Source organism: Rattus norvegicus, chromosome 4, assembly GCF_036323735.1.
Source record: "Rattus norvegicus strain BN/NHsdMcwi chromosome 4, GRCr8, whole genome shotgun sequence".
Classification (NCBI taxonomy): Eukaryota; Metazoa; Chordata; class Mammalia; order Rodentia; family Muridae; genus Rattus; species Rattus norvegicus.
In genome coordinates, this window is record NC_086022.1 from 131,103,279 (window position 1) to 131,123,810 (window position 20,532).

General features: G+C 40.9%; 1 protein-coding gene and 1 long non-coding RNA gene across 8 annotated transcripts in view; one reads left to right on the top strand and one right to left on the bottom strand.

The window, feature by feature from the left end:
* Tafa4 (TAFA chemokine like family member 4) overlaps positions 1-20,532 on the bottom strand; it is a 233,867-nt gene that overhangs the window by 109,113 nt on the left and 104,222 nt on the right. The window lies entirely within an intron of this gene.
* LOC134486820 (uncharacterized) lies at positions 13,529-14,165 on the top strand. The gene is made up of 2 exons (XR_010066224.1): positions 13,529-13,735; positions 14,027-14,165. It is a non-coding gene; the product is annotated as an uncharacterized LOC134486820 (long non-coding RNA).

The window sequence follows — 20,532 nt, forward strand, 5'->3', positions numbered from 1 at the left end:
GTCAAACCCAGAGATATGACAGTCCTCCAATGGGCAGTAGAAATTCTCATCCTAGCATAAGAGTTGAGCCATCATCTAGATTTACACAGTGCTGACACATGTGACTACCCCATTTCTTTAAGGTTAAGGAAGGAAGTTAGCCATTCAATTAAATTACACTTTCACAATACTTGATGGAGCTTGATGGAGCTCTACTCATCTTCATCCTTGCAAAATGGCTGCCAAAACCCTAGCTTACTGTTAGCATGAAGAACAGCACAATGCAAGGGAATGTGCTAGTGGGAGGGTTTGCTTTAGTGTGACTGAGCACCATTTCCTAGGCACGGTAGGGTTTCTTCTTTCTCCTCCATCTTCACTGTCTCAAGTGCTATGCAAAAAGATGGTTATTAAAAACATCCTGCAGGAGCAGAGAGATGGCTTCTAACCATCTGTAACTCTAGTCCCGGGGACCTGACACCCTCTTCTGATCTCTGCACAGATATAGTGCACGGACATATAAGCAGGAAAAACATTCAAACATAATAAAATAAAATAATTAAAAGAAACCACCGTTGACTGTCTCCCTCCTGATGCATACAACCTCCCCTAATCTGGAAGCAAAGCAGGGTGGAGCCTGGTTAATAATTAGATGGGGAAAATGTCCTGCATGGCAAAAATCAAGTTGCACAGTTTGTAGATGTAGTAACTTTTTGTTACGTGGTTCCAATAAATAAATGTATATGAGATTCGCCCACCTACATGAATGTCAATGATATCCTGTGCTAAGTCACTAGAAATAAAGGGATGAATAATTTAAAAGGCCAATCCTCCACACTCTGTGACACTATACAATTGGCTTGACACTGCTCCCTGCTTGTACTCACTCCTCCAAATTGGAATAGAACTTGGTTTGAGTGGCAAAATAACAAGAGTGGCATGCACTTGTCCATAATTCTGTCCTGCACAGAATTGACCTATACATTCATCTGTTTGGCTTTTCTGTGGCTGTAATAAATACCAACAGCAACGAGGGAGAGAAGCACAGGGTGTAGCAAGCTTACAAGTTATGGTTCATCATTAAGTAAGTGCAGGGTAGGAACTCAAAGTAGGAGTTTGAAGCATAAACAAACAGTGGGACCCAGCTTTCTGGCTTGCTCTCCCTGGTCTGCTTAGCTACCTTTCTTATACAGCCCAGGCCTGCGTGCTTAGGGAAAGCACTGCCCACTGTAGACTGGGCCCTCTTACATTAATTAGCAATGAAGAAACTATCACACAGACACAACCATGGGCCAATCTGATCTAGGCAATTCCTCAAATGAGGCTATCTCTTCCTAGGTGTCTCTAGATTGTATCAAATAGACAGCTAAAACTGACATATATTATTGCTGTGGGTTTTGTAGCATTCATTCATTCATTCATTCATTCACTCTTTGAAGGGGCATGAGGAAGTATTTATTTACTGTCTGTATGTGTGTGAGTCAGCAGGATATGGTATATGTGTCAAGATCAGAGGGTAACTTTCTCAGAATCTACCTCTCTTCCTCCACTGTGTGTCCTGGAGATTCAACTCAGATTATCAATGTTATCAATAAGAACCTTATACGCTGAGCCATTTTGCCATCCCCAGAACACTCATAGGAGACCTGAGAGAGCTCGTTTTTGGCATGTAAAAATACAATGGAAAGTTGTCCATATGTAACCTGGATGCAAGCCTTCCCCAGAATCAACCACAGTGATACCCTTATCTGGAAACCTTCAGACTCCAAGACTACGACAGATACATTTCTATTACTTATGTCACACTGCGTATAGTATTTCTTTCATTTTTAAATTCTATGGGGATCTGTGTGTCAGTACGTAAGAGTGTGTGTGTGTGTGTGGTGTGTGTGTGTGTGTGTGTGTGGTGTGTGTGTATGTGTAGTGTGTGTGTGTATGTTTGTGTGTGTGTGGTGTGTGTGTATGTGTAGTGTGTGTGTGTGGTGTGTGTGTAGTGTGTGTTTGTGTGTGTGTGTGGTGTGTGTGTGTGTGTGTGTGTGTGTGTGTGTGTGTGTGGTGGTGGTGGTTGGGTGGGTGGGTGAGTGGGTGTGTGCACACCGTGGTGCAGATGAAGAGCTTGGAAGACAGCTTTCAAGATTCAGTTCTCTCCTACTACCTGGGTTTTGACGATCAGACTCAGGTGGTGCCTTGGGATTTCATTCCTGTGAAGCAACAGCATGACCCAGGCAACTCTTATAAAGGAAAACATGTAGTTGGGGCTGGCTTACAGGTTCAGAGGTTTAGTCCATTATCATTATGGTGGGAAGTGTGGCAGCATGCAGGCAGACATGGTGCTGGAGGAGCCAAGAGTGCTACATCTTTATCCTCAGAGAACAGAAGAGGACTGACTTCCATTGGCAGCAAAGAGGAGGTTCTGATTCCACACTGGGTGGAGCATGGCATCCGAGACCTCAAAACCCACTCTGACAGTGGCGCACTTCCTCCAGCAAGACCACACTTACTTGAACAAGGCCACAGCTCCTAATCATGCCAATCTCTGTGGGCCAAGCATTCAAACACATCAGTCTATGAGGGCCAAACCTAAACAAAACACAACAGGTAGGTGGTAGGTGGTAGGTTCCTTTACTGACTGAACCATTTTACAAGCCCTTTGGTTTGGTTTGGTTTGGTTTGGTTTGGTTTGGTTTGGTTTGGTTTGGTTTGGTTTGGTTTGAAACAGCTTCCTTTACTAGGAAGTTCATGCTAGTTTCAAATTCAATTCCTTCCCTCAGCTAACAGAATGCTAGAATTATAAGTGTGTCCCATACCCAGCAGTGACAGTCTATTAAAACATTTGCTGAATAATGACAGGAACCAAAAACTATTCCAGAAGCTAGAAATAGGTAAGAGAGCCAAATTAATTCCTGCACTGGTGTTCTTCCTCAGTTGACACACGGAAAGTGCTGGGCCCATCAGATGTGTCCATTGTGAGCCATACCTCTGTGTGCTCCTTTGCTACAATTGACAGTTCTAGCACAGTTAATCCACATACCAGCCAGGAACTGGAAATAGAAGTATACACACACCCACACACACCCACACACACCCACACGCACACATACACACACACGCACACATACACACACACACGCACACATACACACACACACGCACACACACACACACACACACACACACATACACACACACACACACACCTCCTTCACACTGACCACCACCACCAATCACCAAACTGGGTTTAACTTTTTCTAATCCTCAAAATTTGAATGAGACACAAGCAAAGGATAAAAGCATCAGAAAGTGGCGCTAACGCTGGGTGTTCATGGACTCTGTTCTAAGGAAGGCAGTGAAGCTTTGTGAAGTCACAAATACATTAACAGTACCATGCGACAGGAACTGGAAGCTGGCAGAATATCCATTCCAACATCTTAGCTGGAATGACCACAAAGTGCATTTCAGAGAAACAAAGGGTCACATAGCGGGGAGGGGGTCACCAAATGAAGATCACATCTTACAATCTGAAGTCCTAAGACTAAGGCTCACCCAAAGGTCCGTCCACATGATTCTTAATGCCCGGTAGGATTGTTACATAAAGGAAGACTGTAATTAACCAGAGCTTAGAGCCTGCTTCTATTTTGAACACAAACAAAAGATGTGTTTAAAGGTTTAAGAAATCACTGTCGATTAGAGAGAGGAGTGCAGTTACCATGTAAGTTAGCATCAAGCTATTATGTCCACTAGTGCTGTCTCAGCTGAAAAGTTACCTATTGAGCCACAGATTATTTTATTTTTCGGTTTCTCCTTTACAATATAGTAAGACATTGTGCTAGAGGGGTATTTAATTATGTGTATTAATAGATTACAATATATATGAATTGGAGGTTAGCCTAGCAAAGAGATTGCTATAAAATATTAAAAAGCACAGAACTATATTTGAGTTGCTTGAGAATTACTGAGACGGAGAAGATGGGGATTATGGAGTTGGAATGCGGAAGAAATGTATAGGAAAAGTACAGCATCCAAGAAGGAATCTCTGACTTTCAAGAGCAACCCCTAAAAATAGCCTGCCTTGACAGCTCCCAGCTGGTGGAGGCCTCCGACCCTCCCTGCTGGGTCAGAACATTGGAAAGAGCCTCTGGTCTCCTGTCTCATTTCTAATCTGTTTTCTGTTATAGCATCTTTACCACTGAACACACCCACATTTGGCTTATCCAAGAAGCTATGCATACATATGGCTGGTTAGTACTTGAATGGAAGAGACTGTCCTAAGAAACATCATGTCTAGTGTATGCATCTTATTCAAAACCTTTCCAAGTTGTTGTCAAGTGGTCACAATTTAGACTCAAGCTACCTCTCCCAAATAATTGACTACTGACCCAGCCTGTTCACTCAACCACCCTAGTTTCCTTTGCATGCTAAGTAGGCCATAGATAGTCCCAAACCCCACTTCCACACCTCTCCCTCCTCTGACTTCTCTACAGCAAAGCCACACTCACTGCTAATAGTAAGTTCTGTATGGTCTCTTGTGATTCAAATCAACTTCTACAAATCCGTACCCCTCTGTGACTTTTTCTTCCTTTAAAAACCTAGAGACCGTAATTAATGGTGTTACAGCCATCAGTTTAGGGTAACTTACAAGATGGCAACAAATAGCTTCCAAAGCTCAGAGGGTGGCAGCAACAATTTCCTTCTCACTTAGTGCAAGGTCCACCACAAGTGAACAACAACCCTGGCTCGATGACATATTCATTCTAGAACACATGTGATAGAAAGGGATTTTGTCTGAACATTGCCATTCAGCATGGTATAAGAAAAAGAACACATGGGGAATACCCCCCAGCCTCCAAGCAGAGGGTACAGGTGCCATTTGCACTCAGAAATTGCTTGCTAACGCAAGTCACATTGATTGTGCACATGTAACAAGAACAAGCAAAGGCAACCAGTGACATTAATATCTGTAGCCCTAAATAGTCAGTGAATATTTTCTAAGAATGTTCTCGAATTCTACAGTATGATGCCAAGTTCACTCATCAGTGAGCCCTCCCAAGCATTCTCTATAATGTTTCTAAATAGTGTTGGTGGTATGGGTCTAATGGCACAATGGTACTCATTTGAGAATTTGAAAGTACAAATCAAAGCACTAAAAGCCCAGGATGGCCCAGTAGAAATGATGTCTGTTTGTCCTGCCAGGTTTGGAATTCCCGTTCCAAGGCAATGAAATTCCAGAATGACAAAGCAATTTAGGCCTGATTCTTAAGTTTTGCTCTACCAGTATGTGGCTTTCAAGTTATGTGTCTTCCAAGGCAACCACTGCCAATGTCATTGGATTGCAATCTTCAATTTTGAAGTCACATGTTGAAAATGGTGAGATGAAATATTGCTGTGTAGAGGTTTTTAGTTCCAGCTAATTCCATTTGTATAGAATTGATTTCATTGCCTAAGCTTTTGGGTCATTTCCAAAAAAGAGAAAGAAAGAAAAACCATTGCCCAGACCAGTATCACAAAGATTTCTCCCTCTGCTTTCCCTTTTGTTTGTAATTTGAGAGTTTTAAGTATTTAACACTGAATCCATTTTGAGTTGACTTTCAAATGGTGGGAAATGGAGATTTCTTTTCACTCTTTCTCACATAGATATTTAACTTTATGGTACCATTGACTGAAGAGACACTGCCCTTTCTTCATTCTGCTATAGACATCTTTACCAAAACTCAGTTGATGACAAATAACTAGATTCATTTCTAAACTTTTTTTATGGGCGACTTTTTGTTAGTTCCCACCTACTGCTTTGTACCTGTTGATTGTTTAGTCTGCAAACTTACAAAATTCACTTCTCATTTTTAATTGGTTTCGGGTGGGGTATTTAAGGTCTTCTATTCCTATAATATATATTCTATTCTATAATACCACATGACCAGCAACCAAAGGAAGAGGAAGTAAAGTCTTATAACTCTCTGTCCTTCCTTGTTTCCTCTTTTCTAATCACTCTAGCCAGAACTTCCCATGTTGGTTTGATAAAGGTGGTGTATGCATCTTTATCTTACCCACAATCCCAGGGGGAAAGTTTTCCTGATTTTAACCACTAAATATAGGCATTTTACTCCTGGTCTCTAGTTTTTTGAATGAATATACCTTCAGAAACTATTTCCACCTGATTGTGTGGGTGTAATGTCTAGACTATACAAGGAATAGGAACTACTCAACAACAACAACAAAATAACAATCTGATTTTAAAATGAATAAAGGATATGAATAGACATTTCCCAGAAGAAATACTAGTAGTCAACGGGTATACAAAATAAAATATCAACAATATTAATCATCAGACAAATTAAAAGTAAAAGCCCAAGTGTGATAATGCTGATAATCTTTAAAGCTTTTAGAATGGCTTTTATAGGAAAAATGAGAGATACTAAGTTTTGGTGGGGGTGCAGAGAAGAGAGATGTAAATTAGTCCAGCTGCTATGGAAAGTTACCAAAGCTCATTAAAAATACTAAAAATTGGACTGTCAGATCCAGAAATCCTACCCCTGGGTACCCATCCCCAAAAAGTGAAATCTCCCAAAGACACATTTTCAAGGCCAGAGCAATCCCAGGTTAAAAGCGCTGGCTGCACTTTGAGAGGACTTGAGTTCAATTCCCAGTGCCCACATAGTAGCTCACAACTGTAAGTCAAGCCTTGAGGGAACTGATGCCGTCTTCTGGCCTCTGTGGGAACTGCACACATGTGGTATACACTGGCATAATGAAGGCAAAACACCTATACCATAAAATAAAAATGAAGGTGGAGAAAAAAAACATTCCTTTGTTCATTGCACTATCATTCATAATTTCTAAGCTAAAGAAGCACTCTAAGGATGAAGAGATGGTCAGACCCAGAAATATACAAAGAAATGTGATTTGGCCATCAAATAATACATTCCTGTCATTGTGTGAAAACATGGATAAATCTGAGAATTATCATTCTAAGTAATATGAGACAGGCACAGAAGTCAAGTTCTGCATGACCTTATTAACACATTGAATAAACAAGAGTTGAGGTCATCGAGAAAACCACCCGCATGAACTACACCAGAGGCTAAGGGAGAAACTGGTCAAGAACATGCAATTTGAACTCAACAGCAATCCATTCAGAAAAATCTATTGCACACCAGCAACGACTACAGCTAATCACATAATTATTCTTACAAATTCCTCAGAGACATATTAAACGCTCTCCACAATACTAAAATAATAGTGATTGTGCGAAGTAATGTATATGTTAAGTAGTTCAATTTAGTAACTCCTTGATGGATGTATGTAGCAAAATATCCCACTGTACACCATAATTATATATAATTTTCTCTAATAAGTAAATAATATATTATTAGCCTTTCTATCTATATAAAATTTGAGACAATGTAAAAATTTCACACTTTGGTGGGAGTTGGGATGATGGTTCCACTCAAAGCTGCCGCGTCCAGGGAATTACACACTCAGCTTATCTACTCCATTTGACTCTAACAATTTAGACTTTGTTAAACTGTGGAAACAGGTTCTGTAAATAATTTTCCTCACTACTGTTGTTTTAATGGTCAATACCCACAATTTAAAATCGTTTTAAAATTCCATAATAATGCCATCCATACATTCAGCGGTGCTGAAAAACAGGGCCTAAAAATCAATACCTTTTGAACTACAAACAAAAACACACTGCGCTGTTAATGTGAGTGCAAATGCAGAGCTGGAACAGCTGTGGGGGAGGACAGACACTGCACCAACGCAAGGGGTAATGGTTGAAGATGGGAAGCCAAGAGATCCCTCTACTCCTGCAAAAAAAAAAAAAAAAAGACCAGAATGACGTGCACTGGAGACTCAGGCACTGGAGACTCAGGGAATCCTTCAAAGCAACAAGCAACACTGTTGCCCTAAATTTTTCCCTTGACACAAAGACTGAAGCTGTGAAGGAGCATTCTCCGGTTTCATCAAGTGTTTTGCCCATAAGTAACTTTCTAGTCAGGAGAAAAATAGAAAAATATTGACACATTTAAACAAGGGTACGAACTTAACAGCTCTCTCTGTCTTCCATTAAAAGAAAATACTGTCAAATCCATCACTTAAAAAGATATCCTTGAACACTTTGCCAATAATGCTAGGCTGAGATACCTGTGGAAACCTCAGCTTAATTTTACAGTGCTACCGAGCCCATATTAACAATACAAAGATGCTTCAGGCTTGCTGTCTCTATATAGAGGACATGGGTAGATTGCAGAGCAACCTGTTTACTTGTGGCTGTTCTAACTTACTGTCTTAGCTACCTAAAGAAAACCAAATACCTTTTGATGTTATTTTAACACTTAATTCAGACAGTGAACATAATATAAAATGTTATAGAGTCTAAACAAGAAGCACTTAGAGACCTACTATGTGCAAAACAATAAGCCACATTTAAGTAAACTGTGTGCCAAATGAACTCTCTGATTACTGGAATCAACAAACTATAAACTTTGGTTGAAGCTAACTTGCATGTCTCACTAATAGTAATAGTTCCCTCGATCTTTCATCCATTGTTGATCAATACAATCTTCTAAACCATCTATTAAAAATCACCTACTGACTTATCAACAGAGACTATAAAAACCAGAAGACACTGGGCAAATATCTGGCAGACTCTAAGAGACCATAGATGCCTGCCTAGACTACTATACCCAGTAAAACTGTCAATAATCATAGATGGAGAAAACAAGATAATCCATGACAAAACCAAATTTAAACAATATTTATCCACAAATCCAGCCCTACAAAAAATACTAGAAAAAATATCCCAACCCAAAGAGGTTAACTACACCAAAGAACACATAGGAAATAATTTCACACCAGTAAAATCAAAAGGAAAGAAACACACACACACACACACACACATACACACACACACACACACACGCACGCACGCACAAACACACACACTACTACTACTACTGTTGCTGCTGCTGCTGCTGCTGCTGCTGCTACTACTACTACTACTACTACTACTACTACTACTACTACTACTACTATTATTACCAACAACAACAATAGGAATTGTTCATCTGGAATCAATTCCTCCATAAAAAGACACAGGCTAACAGAATGGATGTAAAAAAACAGGATCCTGCATTCTACTGCATATGAGAAACACACTACATCAAAGATAGATACCTCAGAATAAGGGGTGAAAGAAAATTGCCAAGCAAATGGACCCAAGAGGCAAGGTGGTGTAGCCTTTCTAAAATCTAGCAAAATAGACTTTCAACCAAAATTAATCAGAAGAGATAGAGAAGGATACTTCATATTCATCAAAGGAAAAAAATCCACAAAAAAAAATGGCAACACAATTCTGAATAACTATGCCCCAAATGCAAGGACACCCACATTTGATAAGTTAAAAAAAATTGCTAAAGAATACATCAAACCTTACACATTAATAGTGGGAAACTGCAGTACCCCACTCTCATCAATGAATGAGACAGACAGAAATTAAACAGAGAAATAATAGAATTAATAGATGTTATGACTCAAATGGATCTAACATATACAGAATATTTCACCCAAACACAAACAAATATACCTTCTTCTGAGCACCTCACAGAACCTTCTCAAAATTGACCACATACTCAGCCACAAAGCAAGTCTCAACAGATACAAGAAGTTAAAATAACCTCTTGTGTCTTATCAGACAAAACAAAGGAAAGATTCGTGGAAACTGAACAACTCTCTCCTCAATGACCACTGGGTCAAGGAAGCAAAAACGAAAGAAATGAAAGACCTTCCGGAATTCAATGAAAATGAATGTACAACATACCCAAACTTACAGGACACAATGAAAGCAGTGCTGAGAAGAAAGTTCATGCACTAAATCCCATCACAAAGAAGTTAGTAAGATCTCATGCTAGTGACTTAACATCACACCTGAAAGCTCCAGAACAAAAAGAAACAGATGCACACAGAGGAGTGAACATCAAGAAATAATCAACCTCAGGGATGAAATAAATAAAATAGAAACAAAGGGAAGAAATAAACAGTTGATTATTTGAGAAAATCAACAACGTAGACAAGCCCTTAGCCAACAGTGAGAATATTCAAATTAATAAAATCAGAAATGAAAAGGGGGGACATAACAACAGGTTCCAAAGAAATTCAAAGAATCATTAGGTCTTACCTCAAAACACTGTACTTCACAAAATTGGAAAGTCAAAAAGAAATGGACAATTTTACTGATAGATACTACTTATGAAAATTAAATGAAGATAGTGTGATCTAAATAGACCTAAAGGACTACTGAGGAAATAAAAGCAGTCATTAAAAGCCTCCCAACCAATAAAAGCAAAGGAACAGATGGTTTTAGCATGGTATTCTACCAGATTTTCAAAGAAGAGCTATTACTGATGTTCCTCAAATTATTTCACAAAATAGAAACAGAAGTAACATTACTAAATTTGTTTTATAAGGTATCAGTCACCCTGATACCTAAACCATATGAAGACTCAATGAAGAAAGAGAATTTCCGACCAATTTCCCTTATGAACATTGACACAAAAAATACTCAATAAAATGTTGGCAAACCAAGATCAATAAAACATCAAATAGTTCATCCATCATGATCAAGTAGGCTTCAGCCCAGAGATGCAGGAGTAGTTCAACATATGAAAAATCTATCAACATAAACTACCATATAAACAAACTGAAAAAAAATTGCACAATCATCTCATTAGATGCTGAAAAAGAAATCGATGAGGGTGACTGTAACTAAGACTCTAGCAATGGGGGATATAGAGCCTGAACAGGTCATCTCTTGTAATCAGGCAAGACTTCCAATCAAGGGATTGGAATACCAACCTAACCACAAAATCTTCAACCTGCAATTTGTCATGCCTACAAGATGTTCGGGGGTAAAGATGAAGCAAGAGTTTGAGGAGATGGCCAACCAATGACTGGTCCAGCTTAAGACCCATGCTATGAGAGGGAGCTCACCCCCGACATTGTTAATGATATTCTATTATACATGCAGACAGGAGCCCAGCATAACCACCATCAGAGAGGTTTCACCCAGCAACTTATGGAAACAGATGCAGAGATCCACAGCTGAACATTACGTGGATCTTGGGGAATCCTGTAGAAGAAGGAGAGGAAGGATTGTAGGTTCCAGGGATTTCAAGGATACCACAAAATCCACAGAATCAACTAACCTAGATGCAAAAGGACCCACAAAAACTGAACCACCAACCAGAAAGCATGCATGGGATGAACACAGGACCTCAGCTTATATGTAACAATTGTATAGTTTGACCTTTATGTGGGACTCCTAACAGAGGGAGCAGGGACTATCTCTGACTCTGTTTCCTGCCTTTGGACTCCTTTCCTCCTAATGGGCTGCCTTGTGTAGCCTCAATAAGGGATATGTCTAGTCTTACTGCAACTTGATATGCCAAGGCTGGTTGATAGCCATGATTTTTTTCTGAAAAGAGAGGAAGAATGGATGTGGGGGGAGAGGAAATGAGTGGGAGAAAATGAGGTGGGGAAAGCTGCAGTAGAGATGAAAAGTTAATTAATTAATTAATTAATTAATTAAAAGTAATAATAATGACAACAATAAAGAGGCAACTTCGCTAAAATTCTTATTACTTTTCTCTTTATTTGGAACTTTGCTATTGCTACTGTAGAATTAATTTTACTTTTACCTTCATAACCTACTCTGTAGTTGCCTTTCATTTTTATTTTGATGACTTTTCTTCTTTGCTAGCTGTTCTCCCTGGGTAAGTGACTTTATAAATAATTGTGGGACCTGAACAAACTCAGTGAATTCATAAGAAAGGGTTGGATTTCCCAAGTGAACCACAATGGTCATTTTTTTATTCTAAACCAATGCAATCCTGAAGAGCTTATAAATTACAAACACCACCTCTTTCTATTCTACTCTTGAGAAAGGAGCTCATTATACAGTCTTGCTAGCCTATAACTTGCTCTGTGAAACAGTCTGGCCTTCAACTCACAGAGCCAGATCCTCCTGACTCTGCCTCCTGAGTCCTGGCATTAAAGGCATATGCCTCCATACTAAGAATTTTTTCAGATGGTGTTTGACTAAGAATGGCCCCCATAGGCTCATAAACTTGAATACTTGGTCACCAGGAAATAGCACTATTTGAAAAGATTAGGAGATATGGCCTTGTGGAAGGGCTTTGAGGTTTCAAAAGCTCATGCCAAGCTGAGATTCTCTCCCTCAACCAATGGATCTGGATGTAGAACTCCCAGCTACTTCTCCAACACCATTTCTGCCTATGTGCTACTATGCTTCCCTCCATAATCATAATGGACTGAACCTTTGAACCTACGAGCAAGCCCTCAATTGAATACTTTCTTTATAAGAGTTGCCTTGGGGACTAAGCCACTACCTAAAGACTATACATGGACTGACCCTGGGCTCCAACCTCATAGGTAGCAATGAATATCCTAGTAAGAGCACCAGTGGAAGGGGAAGCCCTTGGTCCTGCTAAGACTGAACCCCGAGTGAACGTGATTGTTGGGGGGAGGACGGCAATGGGGGGAGGATGGGGAGGGGAACACCCATAAAAAAGGGGAGGGGGAGGGATTAGGGAAAGGGAATAACACTCAGTATGTAAATAAGAAATACTCAAGTTAATAAAAAAAAAAAGAGTTGCCTTGGTAATGATGTCTCTTCACAGAAATAGAACACTGACCAAGACATGTTTTAGACTAGTTTGTCTTCAAACTTGTTATGTAGTTGGTGATAACCTTGAACCTCTGATTCTCCTGCACTCCATCCATATGATGGGATTACTGGTGTACAGTGCAATACCTGACTTATACGGAGCTGGGGTCAAACCCAGGGCTTCATGCATACTCCGTTCTATCAGCTGAACTATATCCCCATCCAAAAATATAAGATCTAAATATATATATTAAGATCTGGGGGTTCCAGCATGCTTCACTGTAGTTGTTTCCAAGACCCTTCCATGGGGTTCTAACCTGAGGTATCTTGGCCTCAAGAGGTCCACAGAATTGAAGGTCCTTTCTCTAACCCGCTAGTCCCTGCAAACCTAGCCATTCCTCCATGACGAATGTAAATAACAAAATGCAATGTCGCTTGCAGTACCTGCTACTGCTACTAGAAAAAAAAAAAAAAAACACAGTCTGGGCTTCTTATCAGCAGCTGCAGATTTGATGACCACTGTCCAACATGGCTGCGATTGTGAGGCCAGCACATCAGCTTTTGAAATGTGTGGATGAAGTACAAATTTCTCCCGTCACACACTTGCTTCCCCTATCTTCTCACAGGAAGATACTTCAGTGTACTTAGCGCCCTTTGTCATCTTATTGATTTGTATTTTCCAATTTGAAAAGCAACCGGATCCGTTGGCTTTACCATCTTGACAAGGGGACCTTTCTGCTCATGTCGTGTCCAAGTGGATGATGCAAGACCATTTCCCTATTTCAAGAACCTTGAGCACATAAATAAGATCCCTTTCACTATAGAGCCAACCAAGGTAACAGTCACAGGTTCCAAAGGTCACAATGAAGGTCTCTTGGGAGACCATTAACCCCTTCAGACATTTGAGGAAACATGCTTCATATGTCAAGACAATACACTAGTTTTGTAATAAAGGAAAGTACACAGATGGGAGAGACTTGGTGGGCTCTGACCTCAGAGTTGAAGCCCACACTGTCAGCATGGGCAGAAGTAGGATCATTCCTCTTGCCAACCAGACTCTACCAGCAGCCACTCCAGGTGCCTACTAGAGCTGTGACTTTTCACATGTGTCATCCTGCCTTATCCTTTGACTCTGAACTCATTATTTCTACACTCTTTGGAACCACCTTTATCTACCACCTAGGGACAAATGTAATGTTTTCCTTCATGGCTTTCTAAGACCCAATACTTTGAATGTCAGTAGGCTAAAACCATTACCCCAACCTCTGTTTTAGTACTATCATTAGAACAACCAGATCTGACATAAAGTGAGTCCTATATAATTTCTAAAGGTTTCCATTTTGAAGAATGTTGTCTATTCATTTACAGATCAGATGACAGCTCTACCCAAGTCCATGGAACCAAACCACTGTGAGATAAACTTGTAAGCCAAAATACATCTTGTTTTTCCTTCTTTGCAGGGATGTGGGGGGATGAACATATGAATAAAGAATAAGAATAAAATGAAGGGTTTTTGTTTATTTAAATAGCATGAAAATTTTAATTTAAAAGGAAGAACTATTTTCTTTAATCCCTTAGCTGGAACTCACCCCGTGAAAAACTACTCTCTCTCTCTCTCTCTCTCTCTCTCTCTCTCTCTCTCTCTCTCTCTCTCTCTCTCCCCTGTGTGTAGTGATAAATGCACCATGCTTTTCTCAGTTTATAACTTTGTAAAAACAAAAACATGAGGCAAGTATTAAATGTAAACTGTGCTTATACTTTTCAAATTTACATGATCCTGAAACACTTGGCCTTTTAAATTTCACCAATCTTGACCAAGAAATTAGTGTAAAGCATTGAATCTCAGGTGAGGGACAGGGAGTGATGCCTTCAAACTCTGTTCACTAGAATTAATGCCCATCTTGGTTTTTCTCCATGGGCCTCAGTGACCCCTTCTAAACTGGGAGAATGATGTATAGATGGTTGATAGGCAAGTTTAGAAAAAGAAAACTAAACACTAGACTTTCAGCCTCTAGAAAGATCTCTTAAGGGCTCCCTGCCTAAGCACAGACTAGCAGTCTGTCCAATTCCACCACTGTTCAGGACACCCTAGAAATGCCTGCCCCAGCTATGCCTAGTAGATTGCCCAACTAAATCAAGCCCCCTTTGCCGAAGACCCAAAGCCATATTCTCTAATAGCTGTAAGGGTATTAACAGTAAGAATAAGAAACTTCAGTTTTCTGCCTGCATGACTGTGTGGTTATCCACTGGTTTTAAATTCAGTCAGAGGTAAAAAGAAGGTTATTTATTGTGCTCGCACAACCTCAACAGTAAGCATGCAGCCCTGATGGTTAGTTCTGTCATCCTCATTCTTAACCTGGTCTTTGCCACATCATTTGGGTTAGCTAATAGACATTTCATTGCATATACCTCTAAAATAAAGCCATAATTTCTACTTTCACTGTCAAAACATATATACACAGGTGGGAAGTAGGGAGCAGAAAGGAGGGAAGTTGAGGGGAGGAGAGGAGAGGGAAAGACTTTCTCCCATTTACCTCCCTATTTCAGACACAACAGCTCTTTCTCTTTTGAATGTTCAAGCAAGATGGCTGGCACCCTCTAATTCTCTAACCGTGTACTTCCATTGGTCAGAGAAAAATGTTACCAACTTAACCCCACAACCCTGCTGGGGTCTTATTCCGCTATCCAAGCCACCAAGCTTATTCCCCATCCAAGCCACCCGCCATCTTTGCCACCTTGATTTCAACCATCTTCCCGCTGCTCTTCCTGATAATTCTCCCCAGGCCAGCCTCTTGCACGTCACCCACCACAAGGGCTGAGATGTAGTACCTGTGCCCTTAACCTTCATCCTTACCACCTCTCCCCTGTCCCTAGAGTCTGAAGAGGCTGCCACCTGGGCTCCTGGTATGTTCAGAGCTTCATACAAATGAACCCTGCCTGGCAAATCCTTCCTTGGTGATCCTATTTGAAAAGATTACTTCCCCCACACCCTTCCAAGTCCTTGATTTGGTTGTTTTTCTCCTCTCTATCCAGAGTTTCATTGTTCCCCTGTCTCTTTCTACTGAGAACATGCCTGACACGCAGGCAGCATTCGCCTATCTGCTGAATGTGTGGATGGATGAGGTAGATGTACACCTTAGAAATAAATGCACTTCTCTCCTGCTGGCAGGCTTCTAGGAGGAGTGATAAATAATAAATAATATGAATACATAAACCTCAGAACTGTACCGTTATATTTTCTTGTTTGGAGACAAACTAGCCAAGTTAGCTGCTTCACTAGACCAGAGAGAGAAACAAGCTGGTGTGAAGTCACTACAAAGCCCACATGCCCTGTGACAGTCTCAGGAGGGTACAGGGCTGAGCAGCTTGTAAGTGACACAATTAGGTCACTAGGGGCAAGTGTGCTTAGAAACGCTAAGGTGATCTACCTGTCTGCAGTTACCTGTTGCTGCAGCCGCTGCCTCAGAGCATCCTCTGGATCAAGGCCAGCTCCACCATTCTTCAGTTTCTTCACCTCAAGAAATTTCACTTCAGGGCTGCCATCTTGTTCATTCCCCGCAGTACTCTCTTCAGAATTAGTTGCAGTGCCTTCAACAGACCGTCGGAATTGCCCTTTTGCTGGATGTCAGGAGACATCCACAGTGCTTCCAAATTATAGTGTGTTTTCTCTCCTCAGGACACATTTTTAACAAGAAATCTGAGAATTTCATTTTATAAATTGCATCAGATGTTCTAAAATAAGAAACTACAGAGAACGATGCACATAACACACACACACACACACACACACACACACATACACACGTACACACACACACCCCTCTAACTAACCCCGCCTCATTTCCAGATGTTAATGAAATTCAAATTGACTGACAATTGGGTTTAAGGAACAATTCTCCACTACACCATAGGTGCTGTGTCAATAGTGTCCTGCTATAGGCATTGTCCCCATTACACTAGGCACCAGGATGGTTTTCCACACGCTGCTCTATTCCCAATTCTGTGAAGACTCAAAGTAACTAGGGAGGAATACTTTGAGTAAAACATTCAGATCCCTGCCATGAACTTCTCAAGTATGTCAGAAAACTACTAGGTGAGGAAAAGCATAGTCATAGAGAAGTCTGGGCTCGAGGACTTACTCTAAGTTTTACTGGATATCTCATTGGTTGTATATTTTAGCTCTCAAAGCTTTCCATATAAAAATACTGACATTGGAAGTGAAATACCACAAAATGCCCCTTGCTTATAAACAACCATGAAATAACCATTCAATCAATAAATATTTACACATGTATTACACCTAGGTTCAATCTTTCACTACAGCGCTGGGTTTTTGGTTTTGTGATTTTACTAAGTACCCATGCAGTGCAAACAGAGAGGACTAAGCAAAAGTTTCTGGAGGCTCTAGACCATTCGTCACTCAAAAGGAAAGCTATTTCCAAAGAAAGATCTAGATTGTAAATGAGAGGTCCCCTAAAAAACCAAAACCTGGGGAATGGAAAGTCTCTGTTTCCCAGAGAAGCAGACGGGGCTCCTCAGAGGGAGCTACTGACAATGGGCTGATAATCACCGAGGGGTCTGCCAAAGGAAAGCTCAGAATTTAGTCAGTTCCTGGGACATCTGGCCAAAGGAAATAACAAGGCTGGAGCTGAGTCTGTTCCTGGAGTTTCCTCAAGGCCTCACCAACTATAGTAAACCTAACACAGCAGCCAATCAAAAACTGACCCATGTAACTTCCCTAACCCCCACCGATAAAGTTTTTGATTGCCTAACCTTTGCTAAAATTCCCCTAGTTTTCTATAAAAGGCTTGCATGCCTTTGTTTGGGGTCACCATTTTGATGAATGGTTGACCCCTACATGCTGGTAATTTCTACAGAATAAACACTCTTTGCCTTTGTAAACTATTCGAGTCTGGGGCTTTTCCTCAGTGATTCTTGGACCCTAACATATCAAAACACCTGATGAAAAAACTGAAGGAAGGGAAGTGTCTTAGTTGGGGGTTTACTGCTATGAAGAAACACCATGACCAAGGCAACTCTTAAACAGGACAACATTTAACTGGGGTTGGCTTACAACTTCAGCGGTTCAGTCCATTATCATCATGGTGGGAGCATGGCAGCAACCAGGCATGGGACAGGAAGAGCTGAGAATTCTGCATCTTTTTCCAAAGGCAAACAGGAAAAGACTGGCTTCTAGGCAACTAGGAGGAAGGTTTCAAAATCCACCCTTCTGGTGACACACTTCCTCCAACAAGGTCACACCTTCTAATAGTTTCACTCCCTGTGGCAAGCATATACAAACCACCACAGGAAGGTCTACCCTGGATCACAGTTCAAGGGGGATACAGCACATCATGGTGGGGAAGAAATGGCAACAGGCAAGGACAGCATGGAGACAGGAGCAGGAAACCTGCTGGTCACATTCACAGTAAACACAGAGATGTGAATGATCCTGCCCAGCTTGCTTTCTCCTTCCTATGCATTCCAGAACCTCTGGACATGGACTGGCCCGGCGCTTGGTCCCAAATCACACCTTAATTAATCTAATATAGAAAATCTCTCACAGACACACCCAGAGATATGTCTCCAGCGTTATTCTAGATTCTGTCGACTCAACAGTCAACACCAGCCATCACAATTACCATGTATCCTGCCATGTGCACAGAAGAAACACTCAGATTGTAGCCCAGAGGCCAGGGTTCCTGACTCTGCCATTTGATAGCTGTGTACTGCTTAGGCAGTCCAGCCTTCTAGATCATTAGTCTTGGACATTACATACTAACACAAACAAATGGAGGAACCTGTGACATGGAACTGCTGAGTGACTAAAGAACTGTGGTCAGAAAATTATGACCAAAAAGCCAGATCCACCTGGATATATGTTAAGTTTTATTGGAATGCCTGTGTGTCCACTCATGTACATATTGGCTATGGCTGCCTTCTCATCACTATGGCAGAGTCAAATCATTACTGTAGAGGTTGGGTGACCCACAAAGGCAAATAGTTTTACTATCTGTCCCTTTGAGATAAAGGCAAGTTCCTAAGTCTAATCCTTTCTGTGCTAGTTCCAAAATACCTCCCATCAGGTTCACCCAGCAGCCTGTTAGAAATGGGGACTGAGAACTACTCCTGAATGGATATTTGAACAAGACCCTTGGATGTGGTTCAAGTGACTACGGAGCTAGAGAAGCTGTAGACTGCAGTGAGTCCATGATGATGTCAGTGTCTCACACTGCACAGATATGGTCGCTTCAACTTTGCCCTTCCTTTCTTCCTTCCATCCACTCAATAGCTGAATTCAGAACAATGATTTCTCCAACTCAGTGGATATTGTTATGTCAAGTGAAATTTCTTAGAAACACAAACTCCTGGGTCTCCCTGTAGCAACTCTGGCCAACTGAATCTGAGCTAGAAAGTCAGGGCCCATACTTTTCAAACAAATACCTCAAGGAGCTTCAGAAACAATATTTTGCAAGAGTACACTGTATATCCTGTAGAGTTGAGGTAAAAATCAAGACGCCACCTTCATGTCCACACTACCAATTATTTCCTTCATTTATATTATAAGACAGGAATCTCATGTATCTTAGATTGGCCTCACTACATAATCATGAAAGATCTTCAACTTGTGACCCTCCTGCCTTTGCCTCTCAAGTGCTGGGGTCATGGCTATATAACACCAATTCCAGTTCTATCTGATGCTAGTGATCAAATCCAGGGCTTCATAGATGCTAGTCCAGTACCCTACCAACTGTGCTACATCCTCAGCCTGGTCATTTTCTTTTGAATACTTAAAGTAGCACAAAAGAACGATTGGATTTGATTGAGAACCTGCTGGGAAATTGGTAACACAGACCTCTGAACATGTATTTCCGAAAACTGAGCTCATGGGGGCTCTGGCCTAATAAAAGGCTTAAATCCTTGACAATTTATACTCTGAGATTACTGACAGGTGGTGAGATGCAGGAGGTGGAATGGAAGTAAGTCATGGGGGATGTGTACTTGGGAGCTATATCTTGTTCTGGCCCCTTCCTGCTTTGTTCTTCTTTCTGGCCACCATGTGTGACTGTTCTGCCCGACTTTCCCCACCATAATAGATAGATGGTTTGAAACCTGTGAGTGTAAATAAGTAAAACCTTGCTCATGTTGTTTATGTAAGATGATTTGGTCATGGACATTGTAAGAAAGAAATAAAATAATCTTTCGTACAGTAATAGTTTTTTGAAGTAGACTCAGATACCATTTGGGATTTTATTATCATTTGTTTATTGCAGTTAGTGTGTGTGTGTGTGTGTGTGTGTGTGTGTGTGTGTGTGTGTGTGTGTGTGTGTGTGTATACCTATGTATGGAGGCCAGATGTCAAGGTCACATGTCTTCCTCAATCACTCACCAACCTGTCTTTTGACACAGGGTTGCTTACTGAACCAGAGCCCTCTAATTCATAGGTTGGCTGGCCAGCCAGGGCCAGAGATTCTCCTGTCTCTGAATCCCTAGGGCTGCAATTACAGATACTTGCCACTGTACCTGGCTTTTTCACATACGTGCTAGGGATGAAATTTATATCCTTTAACAAAGGAACCATCTCTCTGGCCCTTTGAAATGATTTTAAAATTAATAAAAAGAAATTATATATAATTGTGATATATGACATGATATTTTCTTTTTTTCATTTTTTTTATTAACTTGAGTATTCCTATTTACATTTCGAATGTTATTCCCTTTCCCGGTTTCCGGGCAAACATCCCCCTAGTCCCTCCCCCTCCCCTTCTTTGTGGGTGTTCCCCTTCCCATCCTCCCCCCATTGCCGCCCTCCCCCCAACAATCACGTTCACTGGGGGTTCAGTCTTAGCAGGACCAAGGGCTTCCCCTTCCAC